Raw genomic sequence first — 15,719 nt, 5'->3', positions numbered from 1 at the left:
AAAGGGAAATTCACATCCCTATGAAGCTGAAAATGGTGTGGGGCCCCCTGGTGGTCTTTCCAAGGCATTATCAGCAGGTCAAGTAGACCTTATGGGCCAGTGTACCTGAAATGAAAACAGAAAGGTAAGTCGTGTCACTAAGCTTTACTGGGAGATTCAGGGTCTTTGTCAGTGACAGAATCATCCAAAGTAAGTTGTTTGTTCACTGCAGATCGACACGGTTAGCTGTGTCAGGATTAAACTTACCCAGTGTCGACAGAGTGTAGCTTAATCCTCACAGAAGGGTGTCAATTACGTTGAAGAACAGCTGCCCAGCCTCCTATTGTCGGGAGAGGGGCAGGTGCGGCTCTCGCTTAGCCCAGTGCTGAAGGAGGCCGGGCTCACGTCAGGCCGTTCGTGTGAGCGAGCTGGATTTTTAGCACACTGGGACCATAAAGTACAAACATCTATTTTGAACTTGTGGGTGACCTTCTTCTGTGCTGCTTGAGTCTCTGTGGACCTTTCTCTGTTTCCTTCCTAAGGAGTCTGTGCCAGGGTCCCAGGCGTTCTCTGGGCTGTACCTCCGCGCCTGCGCACTCGGGAGCCTCTTCCTGGTGGCTGTGGGACTGGGCTGGGCCCACACTGTCAGCATCGTCCGGGATAAGCAAGCCCGTCCCTCTGCACCTCAGTGTCCCCAGCTGCTGAACAGGACTAATCAACTGACCGTCAGGATTAATGAGCTCGAGGAGCAGCCATGGGCGCAGGGAACTCAGTGCGGGGAGCACGGGTGCAGGGAGCATAGGCATGGGGAGGATAGATACGTGTGGGGAGCGTGGGTGTGGGGATCGTGGGTGTGGGGAGCACGGGTGTCAGGAGCACAGGGGTGGGGAGCATGGGTGCGGGGAGCACGGGGGCCGGGAGCACAGGGTATGGAGAGCATGTGTGTGCTTGCTCTGCTCTGACAGATGCTGCCGAGCACGTACTCTGTGCTCAGATGGGTCAGAGCCTCAATGCCTCTTTTAAAAAAAATCTTTCTTTTTCTAAAGATAGGACTTCCCTTTTCCTGGTGGCCCCTTTTAGTCGATACTCTTTTAAGCCTGCTTTTCCAGAGGAAAGCTAGGAAGGATGGCCTCTGTAGGTTCCAGTCTGGGCATATCTGGAAGAATGGCCTGTTTTAGGGTTGAGTCTGGCGTATCTGGGGACATCTTTGAACCTCTGCTCCGAGTCCCAGAGCCACCTGTAGAGGCTCCCCAAATGTCTGCTGGGACTTTCCCCTCTGCTCGGGGATGATGAAGAGCAGAACCTCACTCTGCCACGACCTCTGGGGTCCTCCTTCCTGGCGGGCAGTGCCTCGGTGGCCAGTGTGTGTAGGAGGCCGGGCTGGCACCTTTGGGCTATGCTCTGCAGCGGGGCCTCGTGACATGGGACATCCTTGTGCTCTGCATCGGGACTGGTGATGTGGAGCATCGTCGTGCACTGTGGACCACATGGGGTGCACAAGAGTCAGACAGCTCCTGGAATTCGGACCCTGCCTCTGTCTCAGGTCACCCACATGTCTGTGGCACTTCTGGGGGATTGTGGGGACCTTACGAGTCTGTGTCCCCAACCCTCACTGGCTGGACACCTGTGCCAGGCTGGAGCTTTATGTGTCACCATCCCCTGTTTCGAGTTGTGTGAATATTTATTTTCATTACCTACTCTCATAAGCTTTCCTTTTTTTTTTTTTTTTTTTGAGACGGAGTCTCGCTCTGTCGCCCGTGCTGGAGTGCACTGGCCAGATCTCAGCTCACTGCAAGCTCCACCTCCCGGCTTTATGCCATTCTCCTGCCTCAGCCTCCCGAGTAAGCTGGGACTACAGGCGCCTGCCACCTCGCCCGGCTAGTTTTTTGTATTTTTTAGTAGAGACGGGGTTTCACCGTGTTAGCCAGGATGGTCTCGATCTCCTGACCTCGTGATCCGCCCGTCTTGGCCTCCCAAAGTGCTGGAATTACAGGCTTGAGCCACCGCGCCCGGCCAAGCTTTCCTTTTTTAAAAAAAAATTCAGAGACAGACTTTGAAGTCCCCTGGCCCCACCCTCTGTGGACCTAATGGTATTGCAGAAATTATGGCTTCAATTGTGTGTAATAACTGGGGTTACTTTAAAAGTCATGTAAAGGAACAAGGGGGAGTGGCCATTTCAAGCGGTACATCGTGCTGGATTCTTAAGTGAACATTATCAGGCTTTCAACACATTTTCTCTTTTTATTGACTTTGGAGAATATAATGGATGCTCAGAAGCTGTTGGAGTATAGTAACAGGAAGTCATCCTTAAGGAACTATTTAAGCAAGGGGACAGCTGGAGTAAATGTAAGTTATGAACACACACTTATTCCAAACCAGAGAAATAAAAGCATCCACTGTGCTGGGGTTGAAACTTGGTTGCTAGTGTGTCTTTCCTGCCCACAGTGACTGTGGCAGTGCTGTGGGCAGGAAATTCTGGAAAGAAGACTTGGTGCCAGTGGTAGTTTTTGTGACGATTCATTTGCTTTCAGCTCAAGTGACTATAGTCTTACTTACAAATGGCTATGTCTCCACCAGTGGACCACGACATTGACATAAGACAAATGAGAAATGGCCCCTGGGTTTTTAACAACTATTATTTTTAATGGACACGTTATGGTGCATATCCATGGGATACAGTGTGATATTTCAATACATGTTTATCATGTGTAATTAGCAAATAAGGGTAATTAGCATGTCCATCTTCTCAAACATTTGTGATTTCTGAATGCTGGGAATATTTAAAATCCTCTCTTCTAGCTGCTTGAAAATCTACAATAAATTATAAACTATAGTCACCCTACAAGGCTATAGCACACTAAACCTCATTTTTACTATCTAGATGTAATTTTGGATCCATTAGCCAACCTCTCCCTTTCTGCCCTCCCACCGCCCTTTCCTGTCTCTAGATTCCACTGTTCTATCTTCAGAGGGTAGAATATCATTTTCCTCATAGAGATCTTTAACCCTCTTGGTTAGACTTCTTCTGAGGTATTTTTATTTTTATTTGATATTTTTGTAGCTAAATTGGATTGCTTTCTTGATTTCTTTTTCCACTGGCTCATTGTTAGTCTATAGAAATGTTACTGAGTTTTATATGTTTATTTTGTATTCTGCAACTTTACTGAATTTGTTTATTGGTTCAAAGGGATTTTTGCTGGAGTCTTTTTTTTTTTTTTTTTTTTAAATATATAAGAGCATATTGTCTGAAAACAGACAATTAGAGTTCCTCCTTTCCACTTTGGGTGCCCTTGATTTCTTTCTCTTGCCTCACTGCTCTTGACTAGGACGTTCAGTGCTGTGTTGGATAGGAGTGGCACAAGTGGGCGTCCTTGTCTTGTTACAGATGTCAGAGAAAAAGCTCTTAGTGTTTCCCCGTTCACCATTATGTTAGCTGTGGGTTTGTCACATATGGCCTTTATTGTGTTGAGGTATGTTTCCTTCAGTGCCTAGTTTGTTGAGACTTTTTATCATGAAGCAGCGTTGAATTTTATCAAATGCTTTTTCTGTATCTATCGAAATGATATGGTTTTGTCCTTATTTCTATTGATGTGATATAGTGTGTCTATTGATTTGTGTTTATTGAGCAATCCTTGCATCCTGGGGTAAATCCCACTTGATCATGGTGTATCATCTTTTTGATTTCCTGTTGGATTCAGTTTGTTAGTATTTTGTTGAGGATTTTTGCAGCTGTGTTCATCGCGGTAGTGATGTATAGTTTTCTCTTTTTATTGTGTCCTTGTCTTATTTTGGTATCAGGGTAATGCTGACCTTGAAGAATGAACTTGGCAGAATTCCCTCCTCTTCAATATTTTTGGAATAGTTTGAGAAGAATTGAAATAAAAATGTGTGGAATTCAGCTGTGAAGTCACCTAGTTCTGGGATTTTCTTTGTTGGGAGACTTTTTATTATTACATAGTCATACATGTTACTCATTATTGATCCGTTTAGGATTTCCGTTTCTTCTTGGTTCCATCTTGGTAAGTTGTACATGTCCAGGAATTGATCCATTTCCTCTGGATTTTCCAATCTCTTGACGTACAGTTGTTAAAAATAGTCTCTAATGATCCCTTGTATTTCTGTGGTACCAACTGTAATTCTCTTTTTCTGTTTCTAATTTTATTTATTTGGGATTTCTTTTTTTTTTCTTAGTGTAGCTAATGGTTTGTCTACTTTATTTATCTTTTCAAAAAGCCAACATTTTTTTCTTCATCTTTCATATTTGTTACTTTCAAATGATCTACTTCCTCTTTGATCTTTGTTATTTCTTTTCTTCTACCACTTTTGGATTTGATTTGTGCTTGCTCTTCTAGCTCATTGCAGTTCATTTTTAGGTTGTTTATTTTAAATCTATTTTTTAAATGTAGGAGTTTATTGTTATAAACTTTCCTCTTAATACTGCTTTTGGCCGGGCGTGGTGGCTCAAGCCTGTAATCCCAGCACTTTGGGAGGCCGAGACGGGCGGATCACGAGGTCAGGAGATCGTGACCATCCTGGCTAACACTGTGAAATCCCGTCTCTACTAAAAAATACAAAAAACTAGCCGGGCGAGGTGGCGGGCGCCTGTAGTCCCAGCTACTCCGGAGGCTGAGGCAGGAGAATGGCGTAAACCCGGGAGGTGGAGCTTGCAGTGAGCTGAGATCCGGCCACTGCACTCCAGCGTGGGGGACAGAGCAAGACTCCGTCTCAAAAAAAAAAGTACTGCTTTTGCTGTATACCATAGGCGTTGATATTTTGTGTTTCTGTCTTCAATTATTTCAAGAAATTTTTTAATTTCCTTCTTAATTTCTTCATTGACCCATTGGCTATTCAAGGGCATATTTTTTAATTTCTATGTATTAATACAGTTTTGAAAGTTTTCCTTGTTGATTTGTTTTCTGTTTGTTTGTTTATTAAACTTTATGTTCTAGGGTACATGTGCACAATGTGCAGGTTTGCTACATATGTACACATGTTCCAAGTTGGCATGCTGTACCCATTAACTCGTCATTTACATTAGGTATATATCGTAATGCTATCCTTTCCCTCTCCCCTCACACAACAGGCCCCGGTGTGTGATGTTCCCCTTCCTGTGTCCAAGTGATCTCACTATTCATTATCCCACCTATGAGTGAGAACGTGCAGTGTTTGGTTTTCTGTCCTTGTGATAGTTTGCTGAGAATGATGGTTTCCAGCTGCATCCATGTCCCTACAAAGGACATGAACTCATTCATTTTCACGGCTGCATAGTATGCCATGGTGTATATGTGCCACATATTCTTAATCCAGTCTGTCATTGATGGACATTTGGGTTGGTTCCAAGTCTTTGCTATTGAGAATAATGCCGCAGTAAACATACATGTACATGTGTCTTTATAGCAGCATGATTTATAATCCTTTGGGTATATACCCAGAAATAGGATTGCTGGGTCAAATGGTATTTCTAGTTCTAGATCCTTGAGCAATCGCCACACTGTCTTCCACAATGGTTGAACTAGTTAGCAGTCACACCAACAGTGTAAATGTGTTCCTATTTCTCCACATCCTCTCCAGTACCTGTTGTTTCCTGACTTTTTAATGATTGCCATTCTAACTGGTGTGAGATGGTATCTCATTGTGGTTTTGATTTGCATTTCTCTGATGGCGAGTGATTATGAGCATTTTTTCGTATGTCTATTGGCTGCATAAATGTCTTCTTTTGAGAAGTACTGTTCCTTGTTGTTGATATATAGCTTTATTCTGTTACAGTGTGAGAATATCCTGGATGTTATTTCAAATTTATTTATTTATTTATTTATTTATTTATTTATTTATTTATTTATTTTTTTGAGACGGAGTCTTGCTCTGTCGCCCGGGCTGGAGTGCTGTGGCCGGATCTCAGCTCACTACAGGCTCCGCCTCCCGGGTTGACGCCATTCTCCTGCCTCAGCCTCCGGAGGAGCTGGGACTACAGGCGCCCGCCACCTCGCCCGGCTAGTTTTTTGTATTTTTAGTAGAGACGGGGTTTAACCGTGTTAGCCAGGATGGTCTCGATCTCCTGACCTCGTGATCCGCCCGTCTCGGCCTCCCAAAGTGCTGGGACTACAGGCTTGAGCCACCGCGCCCGGCCCATTTCAATTTTAAAAAAATGTATTGAGACTTCTTTTGTAGCCTACCATGTGGTTGATTCTAGAGAATGTTCCATGTGCTGAGGAGAAGAATGTGCATTTTGTATCCGTTGGATGAAATGTTCTGTAAATGTCTGTTAGTTCCATTTGGTCTACACTGTACTTTCAACTTGATATTTTGTTGTTATTTTCTGTCTAGATGACCTCCAGTGCTGACAGTGGGGTTTTGAAGCCCCTACTATTGTTGTGTTGGTCTCTCCCTCTCACTCTCTCTCTCTCTCTCTATATATATATGTGTGTGTGTGTGTGTCTGTGTGTGTGTATATATATATGTGTGTATATATATATTTGAGACGGAGTTTTGCTCTTGTTGCCTAGGCTGGAGTGCAGAGGTGCAATCTCAACTCATTGCAACCTCCACCTCCCGAGATCAAGTGATTCTCCTGCCTCAGCCTCCCAAGTAGCTGGGATTACAGGCATGTGTCACCATGCTGGGCTCATTTTTTATATAAAAGGATTATAGTGGAGGCTGAGGACAAATTGGGACCTAACTTGGCCTGGCGAGGAGGACAGAGGTCAGATGGGTCTGTAGAAAAGGAAGACTGGAAAGACTCAGCGAAGCTTGGGGTTGGGACTAAGGGGACAGGCAGGAGGGAAAGAAGGAAGATTTGGGACGAGTTGCATTGGGTAAAGAGACTAGGGAGGGACCGTTATGTAAAAGAATGCCTGGACGTCAGGCACCTGAGACCAGTTGCCCATTTTAAGGCAAGAATTATTTAGATCTTGTAGGACGGAAAAATCAAAAGTGCCATTTTCTGACTCTTTGGAACTACTGTTGAATTTGTATTGGGGTTAAGCGGCATCGTAGAAGAAAATAAGGCATTTAGGTTTCAGGTCAAGTGTGAGTTGAAGAGGTTTTAAGTTCTTCAGAACACAGGCTAAGGGAGAAGAAGGAGGAACGGAGGGTGGAAGGTTGCCCATAGTGAAGGAGACAAGCCCAGAGAAAAGAGAGAGTAGAGACACAGAAGGAGTTCGGGGGTTCTTGCCCTCCAGAAAAGCAGGAAAGGGGTCGGGGAGTGGAAGTAATGGACTGGGGCGCAAAATTAAGAGGTCGGGTTTCTTGCCCCTCCCCCAGAAAAGCAGAGAAGGGGTAGAAACAGGGAGAGAAGGGGTTCGAGTGCTTGTCCCTCCCCCAGAAAAGCAGAGAAGGGGTAGAGACAGGGAGAGAAGGGGGTCGAGGTGCTTGCCCCTCCCCCAGAAAAGCGGGGCTTGCCACTAAGGGTGAAGGACCAAGGGAGGCGTCCCTGCAGCGTGGTCAGACACCTCTGAAACGTGGGTGAGTAATCAGAGAGGCGTCCCTGCAATGATTAAACACCAAGGGAAGGCTGCCTTCCCCAGTCTGTGACCCGGCGCCGTCGTTTTGGGTTCGTGGATAAAACGTGTCTCCTTTGTCTCTACCAGAAAATGAAAGGAATTGAAATTAAGAGAAGGGAGAGATTGAAGGGTGGCGCAAAGATTGAAAGGAGAAAGAGGTGGAGCAATAGTGAGAGAGGTTGGAGAAGATGGTAAGAAGAGGCTGCTTACCCAATTTAAAATTGGCGAGATGTTCCTTGGGCTGGTTGGTCTGAGGACCAGAGGTCGTAAGTAGATCTTTCTCACAGAGCAAAGAGCAGGAGGACAGGGGATTGATCTCCCAAGGGAGGTCCCCTGATCCGAGTCACGGCACCAAAATGACATGCGCATCTGTGTGAAGAGATCACCAAACAGGCTTTGTGTAAGCAACATGGCTCTTTACTTCACCTGGGTGCAGGCGGGCCGAGTCCGAAAAGAGAGTCAGCCCCCTTCCATTTTTTAAAGCAGTAGTCATTAGTAGAGCCTACTGCCATTTCTCCTTGAGCTCCACACAGTGGATGGTAAGCATTTGCTTTATGAAAGCAAAGTCCCATGCTCTTTGTGCTAAGTCTCCTCTGCCTTTCTGTGAGAGGCTAGAATTGGGATCGACCCTCAGGTGTGCCAGAGCCTTGGTACATGTCTCAGTTCTGGAATCTACTCTGTGCTTGTTGCCTTCCATCCACCGACAGCCGTCTGTCTTCCTGTCACTCCTTCAACACGGAGTCCAGCAGTGCGCACACAGGTGAGCCTGTGTGAATGCTGGTTTTGTAGGATATTATCGGGACCTTAGTCATCTTTTCACCAGGAAACCAGACACTGCAGAGGACTTACAGAAAAGCCCAAAGAAGCCCTATCAGTAGAATCATAGAGACAGAATTCTATAACCATAGGAAATGGCATTGATTATCATGAAATGTGCATTTATGTGAGGCATAGTAAAACATCACATTTCTTACTGGGTAAGAGCTTGGAAAAGAGATTACGAAAGTATAACTGACTCTACTCTTGTATCGTGGAACATGGTAAAATGATGCAAGGTACTGTATAGAATGGAACAAACAGAATAGAATTCTATAGAGTAGCGCAGAATAGAACAAGTAGTATAATGTTATATAGGGCAGCATAGAATAGAAGAAACAGTGTAACATTATGTAGTATAGTATACAATAGGACAAATAGTATGACATGGTCTAGAATAGAACAAGTGGGATAGTATTGTAGAGTATACAGTTGAACTAATGCCGTAGTACTGCATAGCATAATACAGTCTAGATGAGAACACACAGCATAGCATTAATATTACGTAGTGTGGTGTGGAATAGTAGAGTCGCATGGCACAGAACAGAGAGGATAGTGTTCTGTAGCACTGAAGCAGGAGTTTTGCTCTTTAGCTCAGCTGGGTCCAGGTTCTTGTCTCGTGACCAGGAAGAAACAGGCACGGGGACATCGAAGAGTGAGTGCAGTGGAACTTATTAAGCTAAAAGTTAAGCTCTCAGCGAGAATAGGGGTCCTGAGAGCAGCTTGCTGGTCGCCCGCTTCCCAGCTGACTACAAGGGCTTTTATATAGAAGCTGATGGGGCTGGGCTCCCTGTGTAAGGATTAAATTTCTGGTGGTTCCACCCCATTCTCCCGTGTGCATGGGGACCTTTAGTCTGCTACGAGCATGTTTAGGCGAGGCCCCCCGTGCAAGTCCCCCTATCTGCACAAAACGTGGGCTGGAGGCTCTCTGGGACCCTTCCCTTACTGTCTGCCTAAAGCAAGCTGGCTACCTCCTTTCTGTATAGGAGAAAATAGAATAGAATAGAACAGATAGTACAGTATTTTATAGTATAGAATGAAGCTGTAGTATTCTATCGTAGAGAATGGAATAGTATAGAATAGAACAAACAGATCATACTAGTGTAGTATAGAATAGTGGCCTCACGCAGCACGGAGCAGTGTTGTGCTCCCTATGTACAGAGTGTAACCAGCAGGAGAGCGTTCTTCAGTGGGGCGTCACTGGCCCTTCATATTTCTTTGGTTCTGCGGAAATGAGGAGAGGGAGTTAAGAGAGGGGGAGGAGGTTGGCTTTCTTACTTTTAAGGCGCTCATTACTTCTTGGGGATCATTTGATGGTCCCCTTTGGTAGTATTCTGTGAAGCAGTCTCTGTACTCTGTGTAGGGTGAAATGTGGAGAAGTCTGTGGACTCTATAGGGTGAAATGTGGGGCAGTCTGTGGACTCTGTAGGGTGAAATGTGGGGCACTCGGTGGACTCTGTGTAGGGTGAAATGTGAAGCAGTCGGTGGACTCTGTAGGGTGAAATGTGGGGCAGTCTGTGGACTCTGTAAGGTGAAATGTGGAGCAGTCTCTGTACTCTGTGTAGGGTGAAATGTGGAGAAGTCTGTGGATTCTGTGTAGGGTGAAATGTGGAGCAGTCTGTGGACTCTGTAAGGTGAAATGTGGAGCAGTCTGTGGACTCTGTGTAGGGTGAAACATGAAGCAGTTGAGAAAGGATGAAGTCAGAAGTAGCTCAGCAGAGATGCACCAACTCTTGCCTGGGAGACTGTGGAGCAGTCTGTGGACTCTGTGTAGGGTGAAATGAGGTGTTTTATGTAAATAGTTGTCTCCTGCCTGGCACATGGCAGAGCCTCCGTGGATCTTGCCGTCAGGACCCCTCTGATAACTTCTCTACAGTGCCCTCCACACTCTAAATACCACACATTGTGGGAAGTCCGGGCCTTTTCAAAGGCTGGGTTTCATTTTAACAAAATTGGAATGCCCTGCATATTTGGAATGGCCAGATCATCCTGCACTTTTGACTTCACCTGTCCAGCTGGGTTCACCTCCCTGCGTGCTGCCAAGGTTTATGGCGGAATTCCCTGACGCCACTACCCTCACTGCCTGCACCTGAATCTGCTGTGGGGTCATTTCCTTATTGGACTTGTCTGGGGACCTCCTGAGGGGTGGATGGGTCAGGACTGGGTTATCTGGGGAAGGTGTTCACGGCATTCCTGTTTGCAGTCTGTGTCCCTGTTGGAAGAGATGCTTTTAGCACATCCGTTAATCCAGACGTGATTAGCAAGGGGTGCCTCTCCCAGATAAGAGTTGGTGCGTCTCTGCTGAGCTTCTTCTGACTTCATCCTTTGTCAAGTTTGTTACAGAGAACTTTGGTTTCTCAAGGTTTAAGAATTAATGTCAGAGAGCAATTTAGTGTTCTTTTTGAGTCACCAGCCTTGCTGTGGATGATTCGTGAGTCCTTGGTGGTTAGGGCCGCAGCACAATCGGTGGGCCGTCTGTTCCCCACCCTGGTGGATACTTTCTCACGCAAAGAAATGTATTCTGTTAACATGCCTCAATTAGAATATTTTAGTAGGAGACAGAGTTATGGCTCTTGTTTTAATTTGTAATAGATGATTACTGTAGCAGGGTCAAGGTTGAGACTTGCAGTGTAGCTCATGGAAAACATTGATTAGAAACACCCAAAATGTATCACCAGCTTTGTTGCTGCAGCTCCAAGGGACTAGGAATGCATATCTATTTTTTCTTTTGTTATTATTTATTATTTTTATTTTTGAGACAGTCTTGCTCTGTCACCCAGGCTGGATTGCAGTGGCATAATCTCAGCTCACTGTAACCTCTGCTTCAAGGGTTCAAGAGAATCTTGTGTCTCAGCCTCCTGAGTAGCTGGGATTACAGGCGCCTGCCGCCATGCCCAGCTAATTTTTGAATTTTTAGTAGAGACAGGGGTCTCACCGTTTTGGCCAGGCTGCTCTTGAACTCCTGACCTCAAGTGATCTGCCAACCTTGGCCAAACAAGACAGAGACCATCCTGGCTAACACGGTGAAACCCCGTCTCTACTTAAAAATACAAAAAACTAGCCGGGCAAGGTGGCGGACGCCTGTAGTCCCAGCTACTCAGGAGGCTGAGGCAGGAGAATGGTGTAAACCCGGGAGGCAGAGCTTGCAGTGAGCTGAGATCCGGCCACTGCACTCCAGCCTGGGCCACAGAGCGAGACTCCGTCTCAAAAAAAAAAAAAAAAAAAGGAAGGAAAGAGGCTAATCCCCAGAGAAAACTCTAGATCCTTATCAGCCTGGGCATGGCACCAGAGAAATCTACATACCACACTGTATAAACTAGCCTTTATCTACTGTTAAAGTCAAATAAAATATAGAGACAAATTTAACATTTTTGGGGGGAAGCAAGAATTGCAATTCTAGGTCATAAACAGAGACAGGGTGATCTTCCGTATGTTCAAAGAACAAAGAGAAGGTTGGAAGTTTTATAAAAAGGAGAAACGTTACATATTGTTTTGAAAGAATGTTCATCAGCACTAGTAAAGTTTTGGGGAGGGGGCAAACTCTGATTGGTGAGTGGCTGCAGTGGGTAAAATTAATCTTACAGTCTCAGCAGCTGTTTCAGTAGCTACTAGATAAAACTGGTTTCGGGTTTTAACAGGCGGTTTCAGCAGTCAAGCTTGCCAAGAATTACATTCTTGGAGCAACATTTTGTGCCCTGTGTGCTTTTTCTTCCTTTCCTCTAAATGCCCTTTTATAATTAAAAAAATATTTTTAGAGACAAGATCTCCTGTCGCCCAGGCTGGAGTGCAGTGGTGCAATCATAGCTTACTTCAGTCTCAACTTCCTGGGCTCCAGCAATTGTCTCGAGTAGCTGGGACTACAAGTATGAGCCACCCCACCAGCTAATTTTTTTGTTTGTTTTTTGTAGAGACGAGAGTCTCCTTACATTGCCCAAGCTGGTGGTAAGCTCCTGGTCTCAAGCAATGCTCCTGCCTCAGCCTCCTGAAGCACTGAGCTACTGCACCTGGCCTCGACATTTTTAGTTGGGCATGATAAGAATGACCCAATTGAGCTCACTTGGACTCGGGAAGGGGAACATCACACACTGGGGCCTATCATGGGGAGGGGGGAGGGGGGAGGGATTGCATTGGGGAGTTATACCTGATATAAATGATGAATTGATGGGTGCTGACGAGTTGATGGGTGCAGCACACCAACATGGCACATGTATACATATGTAACAAACCTGCACGTTATGCACATGTACCCTAGAACTTAAAGTATAATAAAAAAAAAAAAAAAAAAAAAAACAAAAAAAAAAAAAAAAAGAAGAATAACCCAATTAATATAATTAACTTACTTTCTTTTCTTTTCTTTTCTTTTTTTATTTGAGACAGAGTTTCACTCTTGTTGCCCAGGCTGGAGTGCAATGGTGTGACTTTGGCTCACTGCAACCTCCACCTTCCGGGTTCAAGTGATTCTGTTGCCTCAGCCTCCCACGTAGCTGGGATTACAGGCGCCCACCACCATACCCAGCTAATTTTTTTGTATTTTTATAAGAGACAGGTTTCACCATGTTGGCCAGGCTAGTCTCAAACTCAGGTGATCTGCCCACTTCAGCTCCACAAAGTCCTGGGATTACAGGTATGAGCCACCACATCCAGCCAATGAACTTTCATGCTATCTTTTGTTACTACATATTTTCCTTCTCACTATTTCCTGCCCCTAGAGACTCAAGGTACTTTTCCTTTTTCTTGTCACTTCTCTAAAAATTTATAGTTCCTTTGCTAAGATGCTATATAAAAACAAGTTCAAAACAAACCTTTGAGTTACTCATTTCCTGGGTACTCCATATTGCATATTCTGTACACATGTTAATCAACTTCTATTTGTTTTTTCAATTGTTAACCTTTTTTGCTGTTATGTTAATCTGTCTTTTGTCAGTCTAATTTTCATGGCCCCAGCTGAGAACATAAGATGGGTAGAGGAATCGATTTTTCCTCCCCTCACAGCAAGACCATCTTCTTTTTTACTTTTTAGAGTCAAGTTCTCACTCCGTTACTCAAGCTGGAGTGCCGTGGCATGATCATAGCTCACTGCAGCCTTAAACTCCTGGGCTCAAGTGGTCCTCCCACCTCAGCCTCCCAAGTAGCTGGGACTACAGGTGCACACCCCCATGCCCGGCGAATTTTAAACAAATTTTGTTTTAGAAACGAGGTCTTGCTATGTTGGCCAGGCTAGTCTCAAACTCCTGGGCTTACGCACTCCTCAGCCTCTTGAGTTACCGGGATTACAGATGTGAGCAACTGTGCCTATCTGCCTTCTTTTTAAAGGATGAATAATATTCCATTGTGTGTACATACCATATTTTCTTTATCCATTCATGCCTAGATGGACATTTAGATGTTTGATAAGGATGTTACTTTCCTCCTGGTATTGGAAGGACATCTTCCAAATGGAGATTTTATCTCTTGTTTTCAGGAAGAAAATGGGGAAGGTCAGAGTGAATTTCTTGTCCCTGCTGGGTTTTGTAAGTGCCTTTCACTCAAAATAGTCCTCATACTAAAGTGGCATATTTGGGGTGGTGTGTTCTGAGCTCCTTCAGCATACTTGAAGTTCAGGAGAAAAGACACAAGAGAATGTAGGAGAGCAATTCTGAGATAGCTGAGTATTTTCCAAAATTGAATAAAAGACATAAATTTGAAATTTGGGGAGCACAACAAATCCCAAGCAAGCTTAAACAAAATTCAATATCTGGACACATCGTAGTTAAACCACACGACACTGTTATGACTGTCACACATGTCCGTGTGAAGAGACCACCAAACAGGCTTTGTGTGAACAATAAAGTTTTTTAATCACCTGGGTGGAGGCGGCTGAGTCCAAAAACGGAGTCAGCAAAGTGTGGTGGGATTATCATTAGTTCTTATAGGTTCGGGATAGGCAGTGGAGTTAGGTGCAATTTTTTGTGGGCAGGGGGTGGATCTTAAAAACTACATTCTCAAGGGTGGGGAGGATATTATAAAGTAACTTCTCAAGGGTGAGGAGGGAATATCGTACAAAGTACATTATCACAAGGGCAGGGAGGGTGTATTGTCACAAAGTCAATTGATCCATTAGGGTGGGGCAGGAACAAATCACAATGATGGAATGTCATCAGTGAAGGCAGGAACTGGCTATTTTCACTTCTTTTGTGGATCTTCAGTTGCTTCAGGCCATCTGGATGTATACGTGCAGGTCACAGGGGATATGATGGCTTAGCTTGTGCTCAGAGACCTGAAAATCACCTGATGGGTTCTTCTTGCTCACTGCACAGGCAAAATCAATTCACTGACATCATAGTACTGCCGTAGAGAAAGAGTTCAATTAACAGTCCTAGCAGGAGCATGAGTGCTATTACTCAAATCGTCTCTCCAAGAACTCAGAGGCTAGGGTTTTAATGGATAATTTGGTGAGTTGGGGGTCTAAGGAAGGGGGTTGCTGATTGGGGACAAAATTACAGGGGCATGGAAAACAATCTTTATGCACTGAGTATGCCCTTTGGGTGAGGGCCACAGGATTAGTTGACTAATGGTCATAGGTCCTGGTGGGGTCAAGTGGTTACCAGAATGCAAAAGTCTGAAAAACATGTCAAAAGACCAATCTTAGGTTCTACAGTAGTGATGTTCTCTATAGGAACAATTGGGGAAGTCACGAATCTTGTGACCTCTAGCCACATGATTCCTGAGCAGTAAGGGATTATAGAAACTATGCCTACATTTAGCAGAATTCGGGTTCCTCCCATAATCCTATCTCATAGCCTTCCATTAGTTTTACAAAGGTGGCTTTTCCATTAGTTTTACAAAGGGCAGAGGTTAGTCTGAGGGAGGGGTTATTATCATCCTTTCTTTAAAGTTAAAACTATAAACAGACTAAATTCTTCCCACGATTAGCTTGGTCTGTGCCCAGGAATGAGCAAGGAGAGCCAGCTTATGAGGCTAGAAGCAAGATGGAGTCAGCCATGCTAGACTTCTCTCACTGTCATCATCTTCGCAAAGGCGGTTTCAACAAAAAGACAAATATCTGAAAAGCAACCAGAGTGTTGGATTACTGAAATCATTTTCCTGAGGAACAGCCGTCAATGCTTTGGCTTTGCCTGGTTAAAATTAGAGTATTCCCCAAATTTCCAAAGATCATAGTATATTTTCAAGAAAATAAGAATGGAGTAAGACTAATAAGTAGAAATTTACCCTGGCCAACATGGTGAAAACCCATCTCTACTAAAAATACAGAATAAACCGGGCATGGTGGCACACACCTGTAATCTCAGCTGCTCAGGAGGCTGAGGCACAAGAATTGCTTGAACCCTGGAGGCAGAGGTTGCAGTGAGCCAAGACTGTGCCGCTGCACTCCAGCTTGGGTGATGGAGCAAGACTCTGTTTCAAAAAAAAAAAAAAGACGAATGA

This window comes from Piliocolobus tephrosceles, chromosome 3 (assembly GCF_002776525.5).
Source record: "Piliocolobus tephrosceles isolate RC106 chromosome 3, ASM277652v3, whole genome shotgun sequence".
Lineage (NCBI taxonomy): Eukaryota > Metazoa > Chordata > Mammalia > Primates > Cercopithecidae > Piliocolobus > Piliocolobus tephrosceles.
Note: the sequence above shows the minus strand (reverse complement) of the source record.